Genomic DNA, 23594 nt, shown 5'->3' on the forward strand with positions numbered 1-23594 from the left:
TAATCCGTTTCTGTAATAACAAAGCTGGGGCCACAAAGGAGTTTCCAGGTCCTCCCTGGTCACTGGTGGGGTGGGGAAGGTATGGTTGCCAGCTCCAGGTTATAAAACTGCTGTAGATTTCACCATGGCCATGGGACGTAGACTGTGTCAGTCACCCTGGCAGATGATTTCCGAAGACAGCTGGATTGAAGTGGGTCAGTACTGCTGCTGTTGGTTGATTCCACAGCAGTGTTTGATACTATTTATTACAATCTTCTGATTCACGGTCTCACCAACACAGGAGTTCATGGGGTAGCCCCTCAGTGGCTTTTCTCATTTATCCACGGTCGGGGACAGAGGGTGACATTAGGAGAGGATGCGTAGGCACTCCTTAGTACACGGGGTTCCTCAGGAGGCACTCTTCTACCTGGTGTTATTTAACATTTATATGTGTCCCCTTGCCCAGCTGGTGAGGAATTTGGGGCTTGGGTGTCACCAGTATATGATGATACCCAGCTGTATCTGTTATTGGATGGTCGACAGGCTGCCACCCTGCAAAATTTGGCAGAGGGACTGGAGGCTGTGGGATGGTTAAAAAGAGCCAGTTGAGATTGAATCTGACAAAGATGGAGGTTCTGTGGCTGGGGAGGGCAGCTTTAGGATTGGAATCCAGGCTTCCAGCTCTTGGTGAGGCACCACTGATGCCAGCACCATCTGCCGACTCATGGGAGTAGGTAAAATAAGCAAATGGGCGCCAGTTCCCAGCAGGGGCGGGTGCCCCCTCTTTGCTCATGCCGTCCTCGAGTCTTGGACTCACTTCCTGTCCACAGTGCCCTCCAAATTAGGCAAGTGTTGCGGAGGGGAAGTGCTGAGTGTTTTTCTGTGGCGTTAAGGGATCGGGGGAGCTCCCCCAACCCCTTATAGCCAAGAAAAAAGGCACTTTCCATCTGCAGCGCCTGCCAAACTCAGCGAGCACTGCAGAGGGAAAGTGCCAAGTGTTTTTTATTGGCTTTAAGTCAATTTAAAGTCAAGAAAAAATGGTGCTTCCCATCCACTAAACCTGCTGAACTCGGCAAGCACTGTGGAGGGGATGTGCTGAGCATGATGATGTCACCTCTGGTGATGCAAAAAATCTCCTGAGGGGGCACGCATTGGGATTCTGCCTCAGGCAACAGAACCTCATGTGCTGGGCCTAACCAACTGTCAAGAGCTTGGGTGTGATCTTGCATACTTCCTTAATGATGGAAGCTGAAGTCACACATCTTGCAAGGCTGGCACTTTTTCATCTTTGCCAAACTTGGCAACTGGCTCCTTGCTTATTATGCCCTGACTTAGCCATGGTAATCCATGCAATGGTCACCTTCCAGGCTTGATTACTGTAACTCACTATATGTTGGCTTACCCTTCTGACCTGGAAATTCCAGCTGATCCAGAATATGGTGGTGCAAGTCCTGACAGGAATGCCAAGGACAGCACATATTCAACTGGTGCTGTGCCAGCTACACTGGTTTCCAGTGGAGTACCAAGTCAGGTTCAAGGTCTTGGTATTGACCTTTAAGGCCTTGAGCGGTCTGGGACCAACATATTTGAGAGACTGCCCCCTTATATGTCCCCAGGAGGTCTTTATGCTCTGCAGATGACAACCTGCTGGTGATCTTTGACCCTAAAGATATTTGGCTATCCTTGACTAGGGATAGGGCCTTTTTGGTCCCAGCCCTGACCTGGTGGAATTCTCTGTGTAATGCCATTGGCCCTGCAGGATCTTATGGAATTCCGCAGGGTCTGTAAGACAGAGATGTTCTGCCAGGCTTGTGAATGAGGACAGCAATGGTTTTCTATTGTGGCTGGCACCCCCTCTCACTCCCCTTCCCATAATTTTCTGACTATATTTCTTCTTCCTCTACCCAGAATGTGGCCAGACAGTCCAGAACTAAGATGGAAATTTACAGGGATGTATCTTGGACTTTTAAATCTGGTGTCTTCTAGTTTCATTAATGTTGTTATATTGAATTCTAATGCTCTATATGTTTGTTTTATGGTAGAATGCCTCTTTTGTACATTGCCCATAGCCTGGCACGTATTGGTAAATGATTATGATAATACTCTCTGTGCTTAATATGTCTATTGATTTACTCAGAAGAGAAGTTAGGCTTCAAAAAAAAAAAACCCAACAACAAAACTGTTGTACTCACTACCTTCCAGTCCTCTGGTAGAGAGGCCAATGTTAGCAATAAGTTCTACACAGGTTAGAAGATCAACAGCTTTGCATGTGAGTTCCTCAAGAGTCCTTGGGAATTCACCATCCAGACCTGATTGGCCCACAGAAATCAGGTGGTACACACAAATTTGATGCAAATTTTGTTAGCAATGCATTAAACTATCTATGACATGGATTCTTTAAAGTGATCATGCCTCTTGCCTCCCTTCATCTTCTTAAAATGTCCCATGAACCAATGGGAAAAATAAGGAACAAGTAAAACCAGTCTTCCCTTCTGCACTACTAAACTACCTCACAGACTTGATTTTCCAATTCTTTCTAAAATGCTTGTATTTTCAATTTAAGGGACAGATATGCACATAAGTATAATAGTCCTCTATGCAGATCCTGAGGGGGGAAAAGATTCCAAAGAAAATGTATAAAGAAAGTGAGAATAAAAGTTAAAACTAGTAGAGAATGCTCTGTGGGATTATCAAGACAGAAAACTTTGCAGATGTTACTGTCTCTCTAGAGGAATAAATGCTTGCATTTTAATATTGTCAGCAGCTGGATCCTGTTGAATGCCATCAGGATGATTCAGCCATCATCCAGAAATACTAGTAACAGTAAAGTTCACTTGTACAGATATTTATAAAAATATTCTGGTCTCAAGATGCTGTTGTTATGCTCATATAACCCAAACTTTATTAATTTATTACTAATAGCAATAAGTGCAATCATCTTGAAAAGAAAGAAAAAGACAACTGCCTCAAAGGACACTGGTTCTCTTTTATTGAATGCTTTGTATGTAAAAACGTCAAACATCCAAATCCTGAACAATGATTCAATACTACTTCCTTCACTTTCCACATCATAAAAAATCTCTGCACTGAATCTAATAATTATCATCTCATTTTTGGCATTTCTAAAACTTAATTACCATAGCCTTGTTTTACAAAACTCCATCCCAAATAGACGTACCACCAGTTTATACTCTGCTGATTTACAACATAACAGGATATGAACTACACTGTCCAATCTCAGTTGTTCCACGTAGGCTGTGCTGATTATATCTATGTTTCATACCAATTTGGAAATGGAATGGTATAGTATAGCCCAGTCTCATCAGATCTCTGTAGCTGGATGGGGGACTATGCAGAGGAAGACAACGGTAAACCACTTCAGCTTTTCACTTGCCTTGAAAGCCCCTTGATAAATTTGCCATATGTTGGCTGTGACTTGGTGGTAAGAACATAAGCCACGTTGGATCAGGCCAATGGCCCATCCAGTCCAACACTCTGTGTCACACAGTGGCCAATATATGTGTGTGTGTGTGAACACACACACACACACACACACACACATATATATATGTATATATGTGTATATATATACTGTGGCTAACAGCCACTGATGGACCTCTGCTCCATATTTTTATCCAATCTTTTATACTTTGCACACACGTCTATTCAGCCATGCTGATTTGGCTAATACTAAAGGCTGGATATGCTTACTCTTTACTTTATATTTCCTGTTCAGAACACTTTATATAGGGTTACTTTATATTCCTGTAAGGCACAATTATACACATTTTTAAACGAAAGGCCAGTAAATTATAAACTTCTCACCATTTCACAGCTCTCTGCAGAAAATTATTTAAAAGGGGGGGGAGGTTAACCAGATGAGAGATTTGGGGTACAATATTTGTGTGCACATATCCTTTAGCAGTTGTAGCATGACCACTTGGAGGCAAATACCATCATATGATAAATTAAGCCTTTATTAAAGAGACTGGACTTTTTTCCTTCAGGTAGTTAGCAACACTATGGTCGTTTTCGCACTCACCTTCCGCCGGCGCGACCCCCCTCTTCACCGCGCAGGATCTGCGCGGATTTCGCACTAAACGCTGCGGAGCAGCCAGAAAAGCCGGAAGCTCCCGTCGCAAAAGCCGCGCAAACGCCAAACTGCTTTTTGGCGGTTTCAGTTTGAGCGGCTTTTGCGCCGGGAGCTTCCGGCTTTTCTGGCTGCTCCGCAGCGTTTAGTGCAAAATCCGCGCAGATCCTGCGCGGTGAAGAGGGGGGTCGCGCCGGCGGAAGGTGAGTGCGAAAATGACCTATGTGTTCACTATATATATATGCACACAAACACACAAAACACAACTAGCATTATATCTTTCTCCTCTGATCCAACATGGGTACCAGTTTGTGAAAACCAAGACAATCTCCACAGCCCACCATCCAACTCAATAGATAATTTTACTTATTCTGAATTAGAAAAGTAGCCCCCCATTATGAGAAATAACATTCCTGCTTTTGATCACTGTGTGGTAAAAAAAGAAATTGACAACTGTATGCACATGCATTGCTTTACATTTGTATCAGGTACACAAGCCCTGTGAAATCAATTATGGCTTTCCATAATATGTACACACATTAAAATATACTGATGTATGATAGTAAAATAGCACAAGTTTAAACCTAGACCACCAGACATTTCTTACACAGAAGTGCTTCCATATAGTATTTTGTCATATGTGAAAATACTCTGAGGTATTCAAATTAATGGGGCTTTTTATTCTGTCTTAGGTGTATTACTAAACATGAACTCACATACTTCATCCTTGTTGTGCATAGTCTGGAGACTAAATTCTCATTTTTAAATGAGTTTTTTTCCCCTGAATGGAAACTGGCCTGAATGATCTTAAAGTTTAGTTAGAGGCAAATGGCAAAATCTTAAGTGCATGGAACATTACTCTGTAATTTTACCAGAAGGCATAACCAACTATATCTTGCTGGATAAAAATATAAAGAAAAGGAATGTATCAAACAAAGGAGTTAATGGAATATAAGCTAATCTATATTTAACTATGTATGTTCAATGTTCTCTTTTATACTTTAATAAAGAAATGCAAAAAGGGTGTAATTTTTTCTTATACAAACATGGTGGGGAGGAAAGAAAGACAACATAAGTAAAGTAACTAACTTACATTTGAAGAAGCAGCAAGAGCTTGTAATTAGAACAGCAGCTCAAGAAGTGGGATTTGTGAAGTCTGCTTGTTGGATTTTACACAGATTTGGTCAAGCATGGACTTTCAGCAAAGCAGAGATGCTTGTTTGTCTGTAAAACACAATATATGTATTTGTTTAATGTAATACATGGCACCTTCTGCTGCCTGTCAAATCAACTTACAACAACAAACAAGCTAAACACAATGAAATCATAACAATTCTACTCTAAAACTGTAATAAAACAGTCAGGTAAAAATTCCATAGTTAAAAACAATGCAATCAGTTAAAACAAAACAATCTGAATGAGAACCTTTCTTTAAAAGCGCCAGATTTTCACCTGGTACTGCAAAATCAAAAGTGCTTGAAGCACCTCACAAGGAGAATATTCTGTTGTAAGTGCCACTAAAAAGAAAGCTTGGCACTGTATAGTCCTTGCCTCTGCAAAATTTGTGGAAGGGGTCCTGCAGGCAAGCTGAAGAGCATGAAGAGCTAGAGATGGGGAAATCCTTAAAGGTCATCATTAACACTCAACTGGGCCTGGAAGCAGGCAGACAGTGCAGGTGAACTAAGAGAGTAGCTATACGCACACCTCAGGTAGGTCACAGCATTCTGAATTAATTTAGTTGTAATTTCTAAACCATCTCTAGAGGAAACCCACAACAGTTCAATGAAATAGCCCACATAGGAGGTTTCTAAACTATGGCTGACTGTGGTAAAAATCATATTAGAGGCAAAGCAACTGAAACAAGTTCACCGGTCAAAATGATAAAAAGCATGCCTGCCCACTGCTGCCACTTGAAAATCTAGCAACAATGGAGAGTCAAAATGTAGCCCCGGGACACAAAGGATGTTGTTTATGAGAAATCCAGGCCAGTCAAGGAGTAGTTAAACCATGATTATCTCCAACTATAAGTTAGTCTATCATCAGAGCTTCTGCTTTGTCAAATTAAGCTTCAGTTTGCTAGCACTCACTTGGCCGAACCTGCATCCAGGCATTTGCTTAAGAAATCGAGGATTGTTTCTTGATTTGATGAAAAAGAAAAATGACCTGAATAATATAAGCATAATCTACATATGAATCAGACCATGGGTCCATCAAGGTTAGTACTGTCTACTCAAACTGATAGTGGCTCTCCAGAGTCTCAGGCAGAGTTTCACATTACCTATCATTTGATCTTTTTAACTAGAGACACCAGGCATTGAACCTGGGACTGTGTTTATACCAAGCAAATGCTCTACCACTGAGCTACAGCCGCTTCTTCCAAGAAGAAAGGTAACATTGCCCGGCACAATTGTTTAGGATAATTCGGAATTTTACTACATTGCCACAAGGCAATCCAAATGTTAAGGAATTGGAAACTGGCTGTGAGGCTTTTGCGAAATTTTTTGCAGACAAGATCCAGTCGCTCCGCCACGACTGCCCTGCCAATTTGGATGCAGTAAGCGAACTCAAGGCCCAATGCGTGTCTTCTGGTTTGATCCTGGACTGCTTTGACCCACTCAGCTTGGAGGAAGTCGACAGAGTCCTTGTCACTGCACACCCAACAACTTGTGATCTGGACCCATGCCCCTCCCGGCTAATAAAGGCTTGCCAGTTGGAGCTAAGATGTCCTATACGGGACACCATAAATAGATCTCTTTCAGAGGGCTTTTTTCCAACACCCCTGAAGGAGGCATTGGTCCGCCCTCTCCTGAAAAAGGCTACATCAGATCCGGCCGAATTGGCTAATTACTGGCCGGTCTCAAATTTGCTCTTTTGGGGCAAAATTATAGAGAGGGCTGTGGCGTTGCAGTTACAGGCCTTTCTGGATGACGCTTCCACCTTAGATCCGTGCCAGTCCGGCTTCCGCCCGGGCCACGGGACGGAGACAGTTTTGGTCGCCCTCATGGATGACCTCCAGCGACATCTGGACCAAGGCGGCTCGGCGGTATTGCTGCTGTTAGACCTATTGGCCGCGTTCGATATGGTCAACCATCGGGTGCTGACCCGCCGCCTCGCCGACGCAGGAATTCGGAGGCTAGCCTTACAGTGGCTCTCCTCCTTCCTTGTAGGTTGGGGACAAAGGGTGGCGATTGGAGGAGAGCTGTCCCAGAGACACCTACTTAATTGTGGGGTGCCTCAGGGGGCAGTTCTCTCCCCGATGTTGTTTAACATCTACATGCGCCCCCTTGCCCAGATTGCCCGGAGGTATGGGCTGGGCTGTCACCAGTATGCTGATGACACCCAGCTCTATCTATTGATGGACGGCCGGACTGACGATGTCCCTATAAACTTGGACCAGGCGTTGCAAGCCGTGGCGGGCTCGCTCAGGCTGAGTGGGCTAAAGCTGAATCCAACGAAGACAGAGGTCCTTTGCGTAGGTCGCGGCGGGCCAGGAAGGGAGATCTCCCTACCAACTTTTGACGGTGCGTCACTGATACCAGTGCGCAGGGTCAGGAGCCTGGGAGTGCTACTGGAGCCTTCCTTGACAATGGAAGCCCAGATAGCTGCCACTGCCAAATCCACCTTCTTCCATCTTAGGAGGGCGAGGCAGTTGGCCCCCTTCCTGGAACGTAGCGACCTGGCAACTGTGATCCATGCAACGGTCACCTTGAGGCTGGACTACTGTAATGCCCTCTACATGGGGCTGCCCTTGTACCAAACGCGGAAGCTGCAGCTAGTGCAGAATGCAGTGGCCAGGCTGTTAGTGGGACTACCACGGTGGGAACATGTACAGCCTAGGCTGCGGGAGCTGCACTGGCTGCCGATTGTGTACCGAGTTCGTTATAAGGTGCTGGTTATCACCTTTAAAGCCCTATATGGCCGAGGACCTGCCTACCTTAGGGACCGCCTCTCTCCATATGTTACCCAGAGAGCACTGAGATCTAGTTCTCAAAACCTAATACAAATCCCTGGACCAAGAGAGGCCAGATTGAAGGCAACTAGGGAGCAGGCCTTCTCCACAATGGCCCCCAAATGGTGGAACCAACTACCAGAGGAGGTGCGAGCCCTGCGAGACCTAAATCAATTTCGCAGGGCTTGCAAAACCACCCTCTGACAACTCGCATTTAAGATGGCACCCGGAGATGACACCTAGCATCCTATACACATTCTGAACTGTGGCACTTTAATTTAATTTATATGTGATAATTTTTAATTGTTAATTAACTTAATCTGAATTGTATTTAACTATTTTAATTGTTTTAATGTATTGATGGATTTTAGTGTAATCATGGTGTAAACCATGTCATGTGAGCCGCCCTGAGCCCGCTTCGGCGGTGGAGGGCGGGATATAAGAATACTATTATTATTATTATTATTATTATTATTATTATTATTATTATTAAGATTTGAGTTCAGTAGCATCTTCAGCACCAACAAAATTTTCAGGGCAGGACTGGAGATCTGAGTCTTTTTATCACTGTCAGAAAACCTCCTACCTTCTGATGGGGATAAAAAGTGTCAGATCTCCATTCCTACTCATGTCTGACAAAAGAAGCTTTGACTCCCAAAAGATTATACCTGGAAAAATCTGGTTGGTCTCTAAGGTGATACTGGATTCAAATCTGAACATTCCACTGAAGACCAACATGGCTACCCTCTGAAATGATAACCTTGCATTCCAAAACACTATCTTCCAGTGGTTGTGTATAGATGTTAAAAAGGAAAAATGATTTATTTAAAACAATCATTCATTCATTTAAATTATACTCCACCCTATTCCATGGGTGGGCTCATGGCAACTTACAGAATAAAAACCCACCCACAATAAAACAGTAAAACCATAATAAAAACATAGATGGCGGAACAGATCATAGCCAAGAACATAACAGAAATTCATGCCTCACATCAAGCAGGAAAAAGAAGGGTGCCCCCAAAACATTTATATACCATACTCATCAGCACAGCCCAAAAACATTTACATGCCACACGCATCAGCATAGCCATCAAGGCAAAGCATTATATCATATTATGATGATGAAGTAAAGTCCAATGTTAATTTTCAGGTTCGAGTAAGGTGCTATAGAGCTAAATATCAGTTAATTACAGAAGTATCTTGAAGTAAACAAATTGATTTCCCCTCACCTCTGTGTATATCCCAAAGTTCAACTCACCCAACATTAATCTGTGGGCCAAACCAGAAACACTGTCAAGAAATTGTTAATTTTTTATTTAATAAAAATATAAGATAAGGGAGTGTGACCCACTTCAGATAAGGATGAGCCATGAGGAAAGGGTTAATCTTGCCAAAATCAACATTTTCTCAGCAGCAATTTGCCAACTAGTCTGGTTACTTGCCTCACAGGGGGAACATACAGATATCTCATGGGGAGAAGGAAAAAAATGGGGAAAATAAAACAAGGTGAAAGGATTAAAATCTTCATCTCCATGTTGCAGTCTCAATCTGAATTCCCCTGCATGCACATGCTGTTTTTACTTTTAATGACAGGTCTCTTCATGGATCTCAGGAATTACATCTAGATTGGTCCTGTAATCCTCAGGGGAAAGGAGCCAACTATGAAACGGCAATACATTTATCTCTAAGTCCAGACATACTTGCTCAGAGTATAGGTGAAGAAATAAATAAAAAAAAAGTACCCAAGCGAATCTTCTGAAAGAATTTATAGAGGCAAAAGATAATAATACAGATTGAGCATCAGGACACATACATTAATTTGCATTTAAACTAGGTCTACTATGATTAATTTTTAAAGCATTTTTCTTCTTACCTCAATGAAACTATGCATTAAGAAATACTCTATCACTTCTCGTATTATATTTTAGGTATACACTTAGAAAATCTTTGCTATACACTAGGAAAATGTAATATGCAAATATAAGTAACATACGTTTGCAAACATGTGATACACATGATCAGGACAAGCTGCTGCTCCCTATCAAGTACATACTTGGATGGCAGACAAATTTTACATTATGTAATGGCCACGTGTAATGTAATCTGATATACCTCAAAGAGATCTCAATCCAGGTTGGAGCCCATACAGTTTAACATGCTAGAACTCAAACTATGTGGTATAGTTGAAGGATAGAATTGGCATCTATATATAAACCTTTCAGCATAGTGGAAAGGGGTGAAGTATATGTAGCTATGTCCGACCTCTAATTTAGTGTTCAATTATTTAGTGTTTAATTAAAAGTGTTCCCTAGGGCCCCGGGCCCCATCAGAGTTCAATGGGCTGGATGGAGACTAGCTAGAGACTGAATCTTTTTTGAGGAAGAGAAAAAGACAGTTGTGCCACACTAAAACTATTTATTGAACTCCAGAAAAATGCAGAAGACCTGCTTGTCTTAGGGAACGTCTCTCCCCACATGTTCCCCAGAGGGTACTTAGATCAGGAACACAGAACTTGTTATCAATCCCTGGGCCAAGGGAGACTGAAAACAACTCGAGAAATTGCTGCCCCTCACTGGTGGAACCAACTGCCTGAGGTCAGAGCCTTGTGTGACCTTGCCCAGTTCTGCAAGGCCTGTAAGATGACACTGTTTCAGTATGCATTTAACTGAGATGCTGACCTCCATTATCAAGATGCTAGATCTAGTGGATGCTTATGATCATTGAACGCCATCTTAAATCTGTACTGAAACTAGCACCAAATTGTTCTTAAAATGTTTTTAATGCTTTTTAATGTAAATGTTTTATTGTATGCCACATGTTGTGAGCTGCCCTGAGCCTGCTTGGGTGGGGAGAGCTGGATATAAAGCAAATAAAATAAATAAATAAGAAAATCTTAATTCATAATATACAATACAAAAAAAACCCCAATACCTAAGGTAGAGTGCACTAAACACATGTAATTGGAATATAATCCATTTGCCTGCCAAGACCCATGTAGAATCATTGGGGCTGGTTGGTATGCAGCCCCGAACAACGAAGTACAAGCAATATGTACATTTCTGCATATGTTGGCAGGATGAATTTTGCCCAAAGTTAGTTTATTATCTGTGTAGTCAAGAGGCTCTAAACAGCCTCTTCATCAGGGACAGGGAGCTAAGGAGCCTCACAAACTGATAATCTGTATGTTTATACTCCAACCTGGTACCTTGTCTCTTGGAATGTCAACTATGCTCCTATATAAAGGGTACAGGCAGAGCAATGCTTATAGGAAGGAACATAGCAATAAGTAGGCTGCAAAGTATTATGAGATACTGGATCAAAGAATATGTTAAAGCCAATTCAAAATGATGCTAAAAAAGTCCTAGTCTCATTTAGGTGAAAATTTTGCAACATCAGTAAATGCAGAAACTATACTTTTACACATACGTTGTCTTGAATTAGATTCTGTATACATAATGTTTATATAATCATATAAATTCAGGGCCTGAGTGGAATTATCCCTCCATTTCCCTCCCTTCCCCAAACATTTTTCTTCCCTCCCATATACTTGATGCTGAACTGCTCTCAACATGCTATGGTTCTTAGAAGGCAATGGGTATGCTCAGTCCTCATCAAGGGCGGCAGGATAGGAATTATTCCATTTTAAACTTTTCAATGTAACATTTGTATGCTGTAGACACTCAACCATGAACTTCGATAGCTGAAAGAATGATCCTGTAGCTACCAAATTATAGAGATGAAAAGGGTCATATGGTGGTGGTGGAAAGAACTTACCCCACGGGGTTTTTAGGCAAGATACATTGAGAAGTGGTTTGCCATTGCCTGGCTCTGCATCATGACCCTGGTATTCTTTGGAGGTTTCCGATCCAAATACTAGCCAGGGCCAACCCAGTTTAGCTTTTGAAATCTGATGAGATCAGGCTAGCCTGGGCTATTCAGGTCAGGGGGAAAGGATCATATAGGCTATTTGAAACCTAGCTCATTATAGTCAATCCAAACCTATAGCAATCATGACAGACAGCTGTCCAGTTTCTTAAAAACCTCAGCCAATGGAGATCCCAGCACCACTTCTATTAAACCAATTCCATTTTTGTACTCCACTAACAGTTAGGAATTTTCTCCTGATTTATTTATTTACAACTACTGATGAAGCTAACAAATTAAAACATACATAATAAAAATCACATTTTAAAACTTTTAAAACCAACGCAAAAAGAACATACCATTAAAACAATTAAAACCAGAACTAAAATACATACAAAGACATTTAGAAAACAATTAAAATATTGGGCAGGAAAAAGGGATCACTGAAGGGGACATCACATGAAACAAAAAAAGTCTTCACCCACTGGCAGAAGATGGCAACAGAAGGGAACAGACTAATCTCCCTCGGGAGAGAGTTCCAGAGTTTTAGTGCAATGGCCAAGAATGCCTACTCTGAGTTTCTATCCATCTAATCTCAGAAGGCATGACCACCCAAAGCAGAGCCTCTGAAGATAACTGTGGTGGTTGCGAAGGTTCATAAAGGAGCAGGCAAGTCCTTCAGGGATCTTGGTCCAAAACCATATAGGGCTTTAAAGATCAACACCAGCACTTTGAATTTTGCCTGGAAACAAACTGAGAGCCAATGTAGATGAGACACAATGGGAGTGATATAGTCCTCACAACCCATGTTCCCATGTTGCTGCAGAGTCTTGTGAGCAAAAATTCTACTTTGTGAGCTACTGGTATTAAAGTTGTGAGCTACTGGCATTAAAGTTGTGAGCTACTGCATAAATTAATGTGCTCTGGGATCATCCTTCCTGAGCTAAAACAAAAATGTGTGAGCTGGGGGCTAAAAATCTGTGAGCTAGCTCATGGTAACTCAGCTTAGAGGGCACACTGCTCACAACTCACTCCAGGCAACATCCCAGCTGCAGCATTCTGCACCAACTGAAGTTTCTTAGCACTTCTCAAGTACAGCTCTACGTAAGAGTGCACTGCAGCAATCTAACCTAGATGCAACCAGGCCTGCTCCACCTTGGCCAGATCTTTTCTGCCCAGGAACAGCTGCAGTTGGCTAACCAGTTGAAACTTGTAAAAGGCACTCCTGGCCACAGTGGTCATCTGCTTATTCAGCAACAGGTCCAAAACCACTCCAAACTATGGACCGGTTCAGCTTAGGAGAATACAACCCTACAAAACAGAAGATACCTTAAGTCCATGGTCAGAGCTCCCACTCACCAATAGCACTACCATCTTGTTGGGATTTTTATTCATCCTAAAAGTGCCTCTAGTTTCCACAGACTGTCTCAGAACTTTGCCTTCTTCTCTGTTGAGTTTCACTTTGTTTCAATTTGGTTTTTTGATAGAAATAAATTTCAAAATGACCTGGGGCTATCTTCTAAGATGTTAGCTATCGTTCCCAGCTTTCTGTCGCGCCTACAGATTTGATATGGATTCTGTCTACCCTTTTATCCAAGTGATGGATAAAATGTTGAAGAATGGCACTCCTACTTGAAACCTTCCTCCAGATTGCTGAAGTGCATTGAACTACCTGTAAATCCACCTGAAACTACTCTTATCTAGTCCACAGTTTTCTAAGCAAGTCTCATGGTATTCTGATACAAAAGCAAAATCTGATGCTCCAGTATTAGTGAAGTTAACTGGGTGTAGAACTGATGAGTGTACTGGTCGCTGGGCAAACAATTTACATGTAATAAAATACCAACATTTTTACAGGTATTTAAATGGTCTGGAGAGGAAAGATGCTTGGAAGGAGGATTTTGAGAAGGCCAGTAGCTTGTTGGGAAAGAGTTAAATGTTCCCTTTGTTTTTCCACTTCTCCATTCAAAATCACAGTCTCTTTGACCTATTTGGGATTTGTTGTGTTAAATTCAAACGTAATGTGTAATTTGCTCCTAAAAGTGGTATATGAATAATACATTTTTTTAAAAAGGTAAACAACTACCATAAAAATATGGATATGAAACAGAAATCAATGTTAAATAACTAAATCATAAGGAAACCTGTAGCAGATATGCCCTATTTTGCTTACTTCAGCTTTAATTATATAGAGGCACTGGAAATTTTGTACAATTTCTGCAATACTATGGTTATTCCAAGGATTCAAAACTATGAAAAACAGAATTTTTAAACATCCATATATGAAACCAAGAGCCAAACTCTGCATTTTTATTGTTGTTCAGTCGCACAGTTGAGTCCAACTCTTTGCAACCCCATAGACAAAGTCACGCCAGGCCCTCCTGTCTTCTACCATCCTCCAAAGTCTGCTCAAAAAACTCTACATAAACAAGCACTTTGGCAACTTTCTAACTAATCATAATTTATGCGTGTAATATCCTGATTCTCTGGCCAGAAAAATAAACACAGAACTTATTTTCTGTAGAGAAGGAGTAGAATCCTCCCCCCTCATTTTAGATCTATAGGCTTTTGGGGATACATAGTAGAGATTAACAGGTCACAGAGAAATTTTATTATCTAGGGTAATGAAAAGACTGCATTAACCGAATAGCTTCTTTTTTGCTGTTAATATGGTCAGAACTTTAAAGGACTGTTCAAGTATAAAACAAGTCTTTGAGAAATGCCAAGACGATTCTAAATTGAAGGACCTAATTCAGCTCACAATTCCAATTTCATTCAGAACAGGAGAAAGCACAATTTTTTAAGTAATATATCTTAAATGCAACAGTCAAGCAAAAGTCCTTAAATACAGAAAAAAGACAGTGAGGAAAAATCACCCTTTCCACACACAAACTGACACCCTAAGATTCATCTATGGATTTTCAATGGCTTTAAAAGATTGAGCAGTCTGAAAACACACTAATATATAAAAAGTGGACACGTACTTAGTAATGCGAACAAGGGACTTACTAAAAAATATCTACCTGGTATTTATAAAAAGTAAATATGTATCATATGAAAAAGTACAATAACTACAGTATGATAATAGAGTGCCATGTAACTTTATATTTAATCCTTGGACTAAAAAAAATCATTATATTGCTTCTTACTGAAGAAAGATGCAAGAATGAGAACATTTCAGCTAACTAGCACTCCCTGAAAATGATGATGATTAGTTGTCATAGTAGTTGCTATCACCACTGAAAGGCCAGCACATTTATAAGGATTAAAAAGAAGGAAACAAGTAAGTATGGCACAACTATCGCAAAACTGCAAAGCCTACTGTGACTAGTCTTAAATACAAGAATACAACCAAGTGAACAAATGCCAAATGAAAGATTATGCTTATATAAAAGGACTCCATTTCAGCAAGAAATTAAACTAGAAATCTCTGGCATCTGAAAGCAGCAGGGCAGCTTATCATACTAAAGGAAAAATCTGCTTCTCCTCTCAGTAGTTATCCTGTTAGTGGCCTTTAAGCAACACTCTGTTGCACCAAAGACACACGTGTTACACAAGCTGGTTTTCCCCTTGGCAAACATCCATCTAAATAATCATCAGGCTCTGCTAGGCTTGATTCTTAAAAATAAAATGGAGCAGATATTACCTAGATAAAGTCCTACATTTCAGTAAAATTAAACCAGTAATGTGTGCGGGCCCTTTTCAAAGCAAGTTACCTTTGCAGCTCCCTAAGCCAGTATCCTTTCAGCTATAACTTTAATGATATATTTGTCAGCTCAGGCAAGTCAACATTGTGACCAATTGCACAGGTTTTGCACTGCAATCCTGAACACCTTTCTGAGTCCCCTGAAATCAGTAGGCTTGGAAGGGTATAGCTCACAGTTGCTGTAATCATTTTGCAACTTCTGCGTAGACTGTGAAAATGAGGGGATACTTGTTCTGAGTACATGGGTTTCTGACCTGTCCCATTAGGCTAAATCTATTAAGATGGCCATACAGATGACAGAGATCTGAACTTTGTCCCTTCCCTTTGTCCTTGTACTTACTGCCCTGTCAGTAAGATTTAGGATCAGAAAAAATATCTGCAGGATCAGAAAAAAATATTTTAAATTCCAAAATGCCAGCCTTAATATTTGAAAATCCAGCATCAGATTTATTACATGCCAGTTCTGAACAGGTGCCACCATCAAATTGCTTAGGAACCAAAGAAACCAAATGTCTGGGAATTTCTCAACTCTGGCTGCTTGTAACTCAAGTTTTCCAAACAGATATACATGAACAGCAATGTATTCAGACCTATTCAACAGTGATGATGAATCAGAGTCCTGGTATGTTTACAAACTAAGAAGGAATACAATGCATTATGCATTTTAGGTGTGCACCATTGTTATATGCCTGTAATACTAATTTCACACTATTTTCCAAGCAGGAAGATATTAGTACTTGAAATATTTATTTACATTTATTTTTGAAATATTTAAAATGAAACTAAAGTGTAAAAAGCTTCCAAAGTATCTTCAGTGGTCAGAGAATTGTTCCAGTTGATTGGGCGGGGGAGAAAAGAGGAAAGAAGGGAAACAGATTTTTAAAATCTGTTAAGAACAAGTACAAGAGAAAGTAATTTTTGTAAGAAAGAATGCTGCTAAGTTACAGAAAACATGAAATCCCTGACCAAGATAGTTCTACCATTATAGTGGTACTATAGCCACATTCTAGGTAGTCTCTAATTAGCAAAATGATTATAAATACTCAGTATTTGCAAAGCAAACTTCAATCTCTAAAATGTTTCACTTATATTTACAACGGCACTGCAGGATAGGCCAGCACTATTATTATGCCCATATTGCAGGTGAAGGCTTGAAGCTGGGAAATGGCCTGCCTCAAAATACTTACTGTGGCTCTCAAGGCAAGGTTTGAATCAGGGACTTAACAGCTCACAGTCTTAGCCACTATGTTAATACTTTGTTTACAAATCCCTACTCAGGCAAATTCAAACCCATTTTTGCCCAGATCAGACCTCAAAATTTTGCACTTTGAAAGGGAATTCCACAAGGATCTGAAATAAAAACACATTCTATATATTAGGCACCACCATTCTGTACCTTGATGCTTTGGCACATAATATTAAGAGTCTACTGTCTCACACTATGTAACAAGGAAATGTTAACATCAGAACCGTAGAAAAGGAGACAGAAGTTTCCTCAAATATAAATGTCATTTGTCACACTGTACTGACAACCTAAGTTCAGAGGGTAAATGTAAAAAGTAATTTTAGAAACCATCATGAAAAAGGTAGGTACAAAGGGAACACTGAGGCGCGAAGAGACTGAGACTGGAGATAGTTTCAGATTATTATACAGCATATGATATAAAGCCCAATCCTGTACATCATAACTAAATGGTAAATCTGAACAAATGAAAAGCAACTTATTTCCAATTAAGTAGGCACAGAGTTGCAAGCTAAAATGTGGACGTGCTGCTAAATGCTATGGGTCTCCTCAGATCACACGTATAAGTCAGTGGAAGTAATTAAAGCCATTCATCATCAGAACATATGCTAGTGCTCTGACTCCTGATCCCTAACTATAATCTGCTGCAGGTAAACCATAAACAACTTTGCTAGGAAGGCTACGGCAGGGGTAGAGGAGGAAAAAGTTCAGAGACACTTTAGTTTCTCTAATCAGTCTCTAATCAGAGACAGTATGTAAGAATTGCTAATAGAACATTTACATTAGACTGCTGTCTTTCCTCTTGTATTAGCAGATTTCAATATAATCTGAAATCACTGTATTAAACTGAAATCACATATCTTTCACATAATTTGAAACATGTAGTTTATTGTTAGCTTCTTTTGCAAAATGTTCCTACTAGGTCCGCCTGAACGTCCTGTGTAGTTCATGGATGCACACATTTCTGTATACTTACTCTTTTTAAAAATGTTCATATGAACCAGTTTGCTAAGGTGTAAGCAGAAGCACATATTAAAATGGTATGCTGATCAAAATCCTAAGATTCTTACACACATCAGTAAAGCTGACTCCACACCTGCCATATCTTCCAAAAAGAAAAAAGGAACAATATTAAATTTAACATATGAATGTGCATGCAACAGAAAGAGCCATGGAGGAGGAGGATAATACAAAACTTGGGCAGGTAACTTAAATCAGACTATGGAATTAATTAATGCTTTGTCTTTATGCAAAACATGTGAACAAAAAGCAGGGAAAATAAAAAGAAGACATACAGAGACAGAGACATTAGAACAGGAGGGAACAGGGGAGAAGGAAATGAAAGGAAAAGAAAACAAACAGAGTTCTAACAGGCCCATTCTGCTAACGGGAGTCCAACTAAAGAGTCATATGATATCTGATAGTGCAGGACACGTTGCCAGAAGCTGAAGCGGATTGCCTGCAGGAAGAAAGAGCCAGTGTGTTCCTGCTCAAAGAGCTTTTCTTTCCTTGTTTTCTTTCTCTCCCTCCCCTTCTCTTTTTCCCTCTTTTCTCTTCTACTGTGAATGCCTTAGTCTTAGGTCAGGTCCATGAAGAATCTCAGAAAAAGAACTATCATCTTTCACTGTACTTCTGGATGCAAAAGATAGCTGGTTGAAGATGTCTCTTAGTCGAAACTGTAGATTTTGGCACAAACTACCCCTCCCTCCTGTTGCCACCTTTGGGATTATAGGCACAAAATGGACACATAGCATGTTAATGAACAAAAAAGGAAATGGATTTCTTAAGAAAGGAGATACAGAAGGTATAGAAAAGTTGGCTTTTATCCTATGAAAATGACAAAATATTATTACTCATTTAATTGTACTTTAATTTTTAAAGGTAGAGCAACTAAAGAATAAAATCACAAAAATGCATAGGTCCTTGGGATAAAAGAAAAAAACCCACAGTAACTTTTAAAAATGTAAATAAATTGTCAAAAGTATTTTTAGGAGGCTGAAATATTAGAAGTATTCAGTATGTTCTCTGTCCTCTATTCATAAATCTGAGGAAGTCCTTGAGAGTAAGGTTGGACTTGATAAAGCTTCACATTTACACTGTGGAGCTGGTTTCACTACAGTTACTGCAATTAAGTTACTCTAGAATAACAGCAGCTAACTGTGGGACAAACTTGTCTTTATACCTCTTGAGTAAACATAAACATGTTTAACATCTAGTAAGTATGTGGAGCTGCCAAAATCTGTGTTATATAAATATACTGCAGCACATATGTGACTGTAACGGATCATTTCTTTAAGGAGATGGTAGAATAAAAAACCTCATAATGATAATTAGTCTGTGAGGCAAAAAAAGAAGGTATAATTACTTTCAGTCTAGTTCCATGTTTTGTATACAAGCATACATATACATAAATATACAGTTGTGATAACAAACATAGTGTCCTGCTGCTCTTTGGTGAAATGACATATGTAGTATTTTAGTTCTTGACAAAAGTAGTAATTAATTAATTAATTAGAGAGGTTTTGATTAAAGATACCCCTTTTCTTTGAACTTGTAACTTCCAGGATCTTATATAATAAGATACATTTTGTAACAGGGAGAACTGCCTGAATTTGCTACTATATATAATGCAATACTGAATTACAATTCAACTATGCATCTTATGTTGGTACCAGTTATATCATGCACCACTGAACACAGGTTTAAATACACAGGATAACATAGCTGTAAACATTAAAACCAGATAAGTTAATGAGGGAAGGATCCAGAATATAAATATAATCTGTAGATCCTCACTGCACAGATGGCTGGTAGGTTCTATAGGTATTGTTTTATCTATAAAAGAGAAAGGCACAAAAATTGCAACTCCACCAACCTCTCATGTAATGATTAACGTAAGGCCAAAGCAAACTGCCTCTCGATTTGTGCACCACAGGCTCCATCCTTTTCAGGCACACACACTCACAACACTTTAGAAACTTTTTGTGGGGTTGGTGGCAGAAAGTGAAAGAATTTTCCCTTGCTCTTTCATTCATTCCCCACGACTTCCTCCCCTCCCCTCCTCCATTCTCCAGCTGATATGCCTTGAGAAACAGAGAAAGAAGATCAGGGGACTTCTTAAGAACCTAACTTTCACGCCAGGGAACGCTACCATGTAAAAGTTAGCAAAGCAACAGCTAAACATTCAAAGGTATTTTTCTAAAGGGACGCCCTCAATCTAATTTTGATCCCCTTTATTTTTCACTGGGAAAAATATATATTTTAGAAGAGACAAGGGAGCAACATTCCTTTTAAATCTTTGGGCTTTCCCCCTCCTGTGCTGCCACTGTTTCTTTTTTTCGGGGGGGGGGATATATCTCAGGCGTTAAGCTTTCACTCCCCCTTTTTCCCTTTGTAAAGAACTCTTTGTTCTCTTGTGAAAATGCAGGCGAGAGGGGGGGAAAAATCCCCGGGCAGCGACTCCCTGAAACAAGTGCAAAACACTTAGAGGCTTTGGGGCTGGCTGGGAGCCAGAAACCCTCCCGCTGTCTGGTTAGGAAAAGAGGGGGAAAGAGAGAGGGAGAGGGAGAGAGGCAGCGCGCGGGAGAGGGGGGAGCCATCGGCGCTTCCTTTAATAGACATAGGAAGCGGGATTTTTTTTTTTTCAAAACTGGCGGTCAAGCGTTAAGTAACTCCCCGCCTAAATCCACCTGCTCGGGATGAACTTGGGTAACCCCTCGGGGTGCCTGAGGAGAAGAACCTACTCCAGACTCTTCTCCCCTCAGCCGCTGCTGCCCTGCTGCCATTCTTCCTGCTCCCGTCACACCAAATGCCCACAGCTCTTCTCTCGCCTTCCCCTCAAAGCAACAACAAACACGCCAAAATACACGCTCGGATCCGACTCCTCTTTTTTTGTATAAAAAAAAAAAAAAAGGGGGGGGGGAGAAAAATAAAAAAAAAGGCGCCTTTCCCTTTCGGTTGCGACATAGTGATAAGGGGTAGCGAACATCTCATACCTGGTGTGAATGCTAATCAGCCAGGAGTTCTCCTTTTCCCCAAGACAGGGAACTGTATCCTTCCAAATTTATTAGAACCTCCTCCACTGCCTCTTTGAAAAACCTTCTTTGTCACCCTCTTCCCAAGTCCTGATACACTTTTTTTTTTAAATAAAAAAATGGCTTCGGAGCTCCTTCTATTCTTGATATTGATTCTCTCTCTCTCTGTCTCCCCCCACCCCTCCTCCTTTCTCCTGTCTCTGTCTCTTCTGAGTGGTCTATTGATAAGTCCCTAGAGGCACTGGGTCAGCCTGCCCGTAGGAAACCAGACACAATGCACAAATCTCCGAGTGCCATTCTGCCATCAGCAAGCAGACCACGTTTAGGAGAGAGGAGGGAAAAAAAAAAAACACAACAGTAGAGCAAAAGACAGAGAGAGAGAGAGAGTGTGTGTGTGTGTGTGTGTGTGAGAAAAAGACTGATTGGAACAGGAGGGAGTGAGAGAGACAGAAAGCAAGGGGGAGAGAGTGAGAGAGAGTGAGAGAGAGCGACACTGCCAGTCAGGTTAATCATCCCTACTTTAATTAGCTGTTCGGCTTAGACATAAAACAATTGAATTTGAATGATCTGTCAGTGGGCTCGGCTGAACCAAAAGGGAAACGTGAATATTACAAAAAAGGCTGTTGGTGGATTCTGATAAGCTAGACTGGAAATCCTCAAAAGGTAACTGTTAAAACTTGCAAGGAACAACAACTAAAAAAAAAGTATGTGCATTATACAATCAGACATTTCCTGCACAGCTGAAATATGCCCATCACTTGCACATGTAAACATCTTTAGCTCCAGTTCCCCCTCCCCACAAAAAAACCATTCCTGGCAGAAGTCTGGAAGGAGGGAGGAGGCTATCTACTGGAAACACAAGAACTTTACTGAAATTCCCTTTGCTGAACAGGTGGAATTTAATATTGTTAGACCTATGTGCCAATGTAAAGACAACAGACAAATGCCAGATAATAGGGCCACCCTCTTTTCCAGAGAAAGGCAAGTGGCAGTATCTAGGAACATCCTAGGGCTGTAACTATGGTGATTGCAAACATCACCTAGTTCAGTGCTTCAAGTCTCCACAGTCCAGATGTGTAAGACATTTTTATTTCACCTTGGTTCTGCTAGTCCACACAGATCACAGAGATCAGTACAAGGACAGATAAGAACATAGACTCTCTGTGGGATCACACTGGAATCCCATATGCACCTCCTATAGGTCACTAGAAGGGTCTGATACTTGAACAAGTCCTCATATTGTACCACATCACTCCCATGTTCTCTACCGGACCCTGCAAACTGCTGGAAATCGTTTTAATAATAATTAATAGGAGGATAAGTTGTAAAGAAACTAATTTGTAAATTCTGATTCATTTAAATTTATGAATATTTTAAAATCAGACGTTAGACAAAACAAAACAAAAAATAAAGAAAAAACTCTAAGAAAACCAAAAGCAATCAAAGTAAGTATCATACATACATTATCATGACTCTTTTAGACAGAAAGGCATTGGCAGGTATTATGAATAAGTAATTCATTGCACTGCAGAAACTCTTTAAAAAAAGGCAAAAATTCTCACAAAAAAACAGGTGCAGGGTAATTTATTCATTCAGACCTTGGATGCAATCTGAGGTACAAATGGATTAATCCTAGTGATAGACATCACACTGAAGTGCTGTATAGCAGGCAGGTGAGATATTTATGACACTTCTGAAAACCTGCCATAATTGGTACCTCAAATAGAGAAATAGGTAACATTTCTGTTGCTATTACAAATGTGCAATATTTGACTATCCCATGCTATATTGGCAAGATGTCCATTTAGCATGCAAGAGTCATTATGATGGTGGTATAAAGGCTGACAGCTAAATAAAATTTTGTTATCTATGGTTTTGTTTTCACTTCTCTGAGGTCAGAAGGAAGATAAAGAAAAAATTACCTTCAGAAGTATAGTGCGTTTTTTATTTTCTAAATAGTGCTAATTCAGAATTCACTCTAAATTTCTAATCCTATATGAGAGAACATCTACCATGTATTTTAATTTTTAGACAACAATTCTTCCCAAAAGTTATACAAAACTCCAACACTTATCACTGCTAAAACAACTAAACAAGTGTTTGAATCCATTGTATCCATCACTTATTTTTATGTTCACACTAAGGAGCAAAGACAGCCAGCACAGACCCAGCTAGGGCTGACAGCTTATTGCAGAGGGCAGGGTTTGTCCCACCCCCAGCTCCCATTGCCTGTCACCACTTTAAACACTACAGCCTGCTTTTATACATATCTACTCAGAAGAAAGTCCACTGAGTTCAGTGAATGTTACTTCCAAGAAAGCATGCATAGGATCACAGGATACAAGTTTCACTCAAAGCCTGTGGGACAGCTCATGTCTGTTTATTCAGGTGTGGTGATCAATAAAAAGAAAAAAAGGAGTGTCTCAGGTTATGGCCTACATCAAGAGTACAAATACATTGCCATTTGTAAATAAATAAAACCATTATGTTATAGTGGCCAAGCAATTAGAGAATGCAGCCCATTGTATCATATCCCATTTAAACGGCGGTACTTGAATTTTAATCCATTTAAACCAACCAGATAGTGGACTGGAATAGTATTGATTTGGTATGCTTGTTAATTAATTAATCAGTTAACTCATCAACAATACAATAATCCCAATAAAAGGTATGAAAACTTTGGCTGAACTAGTTTCTGTAAGCCAACTCAAGTAAAGGCTTTCTGG

General features: G+C 40.4%; 1 protein-coding gene across 2 annotated transcripts in view; it reads right to left on the reverse strand.

Annotated features, from left to right (window-relative positions):
* Positions 1-23594, reverse strand: part of ZBTB20 (zinc finger and BTB domain containing 20) — an 802266-nt gene that overhangs the window by 162221 nt on the left and 616451 nt on the right. Inside the window, exons 1-2 of one of the 2 annotated variants that reach the window (XM_060234652.1) lie at positions 20830-21214; positions 5163-5293 (exon numbers count right to left, since the gene is read on the reverse strand). The gene's annotated coding sequence lies outside the window, so the exon portion shown is untranslated. Of the gene's footprint in view, positions 1-5162; positions 5294-20829; positions 21215-23594 lie in introns of those variants that run through there. The other variant, XM_060234651.1, reaches the window with a different exon arrangement.

The sequence above is a fragment of the Heteronotia binoei genome, chromosome 3 (genome assembly GCF_032191835.1).
Source record: "Heteronotia binoei isolate CCM8104 ecotype False Entrance Well chromosome 3, APGP_CSIRO_Hbin_v1, whole genome shotgun sequence".
NCBI classification, from domain to species: Eukaryota; Metazoa; Chordata; class Lepidosauria; order Squamata; family Gekkonidae; genus Heteronotia; species Heteronotia binoei.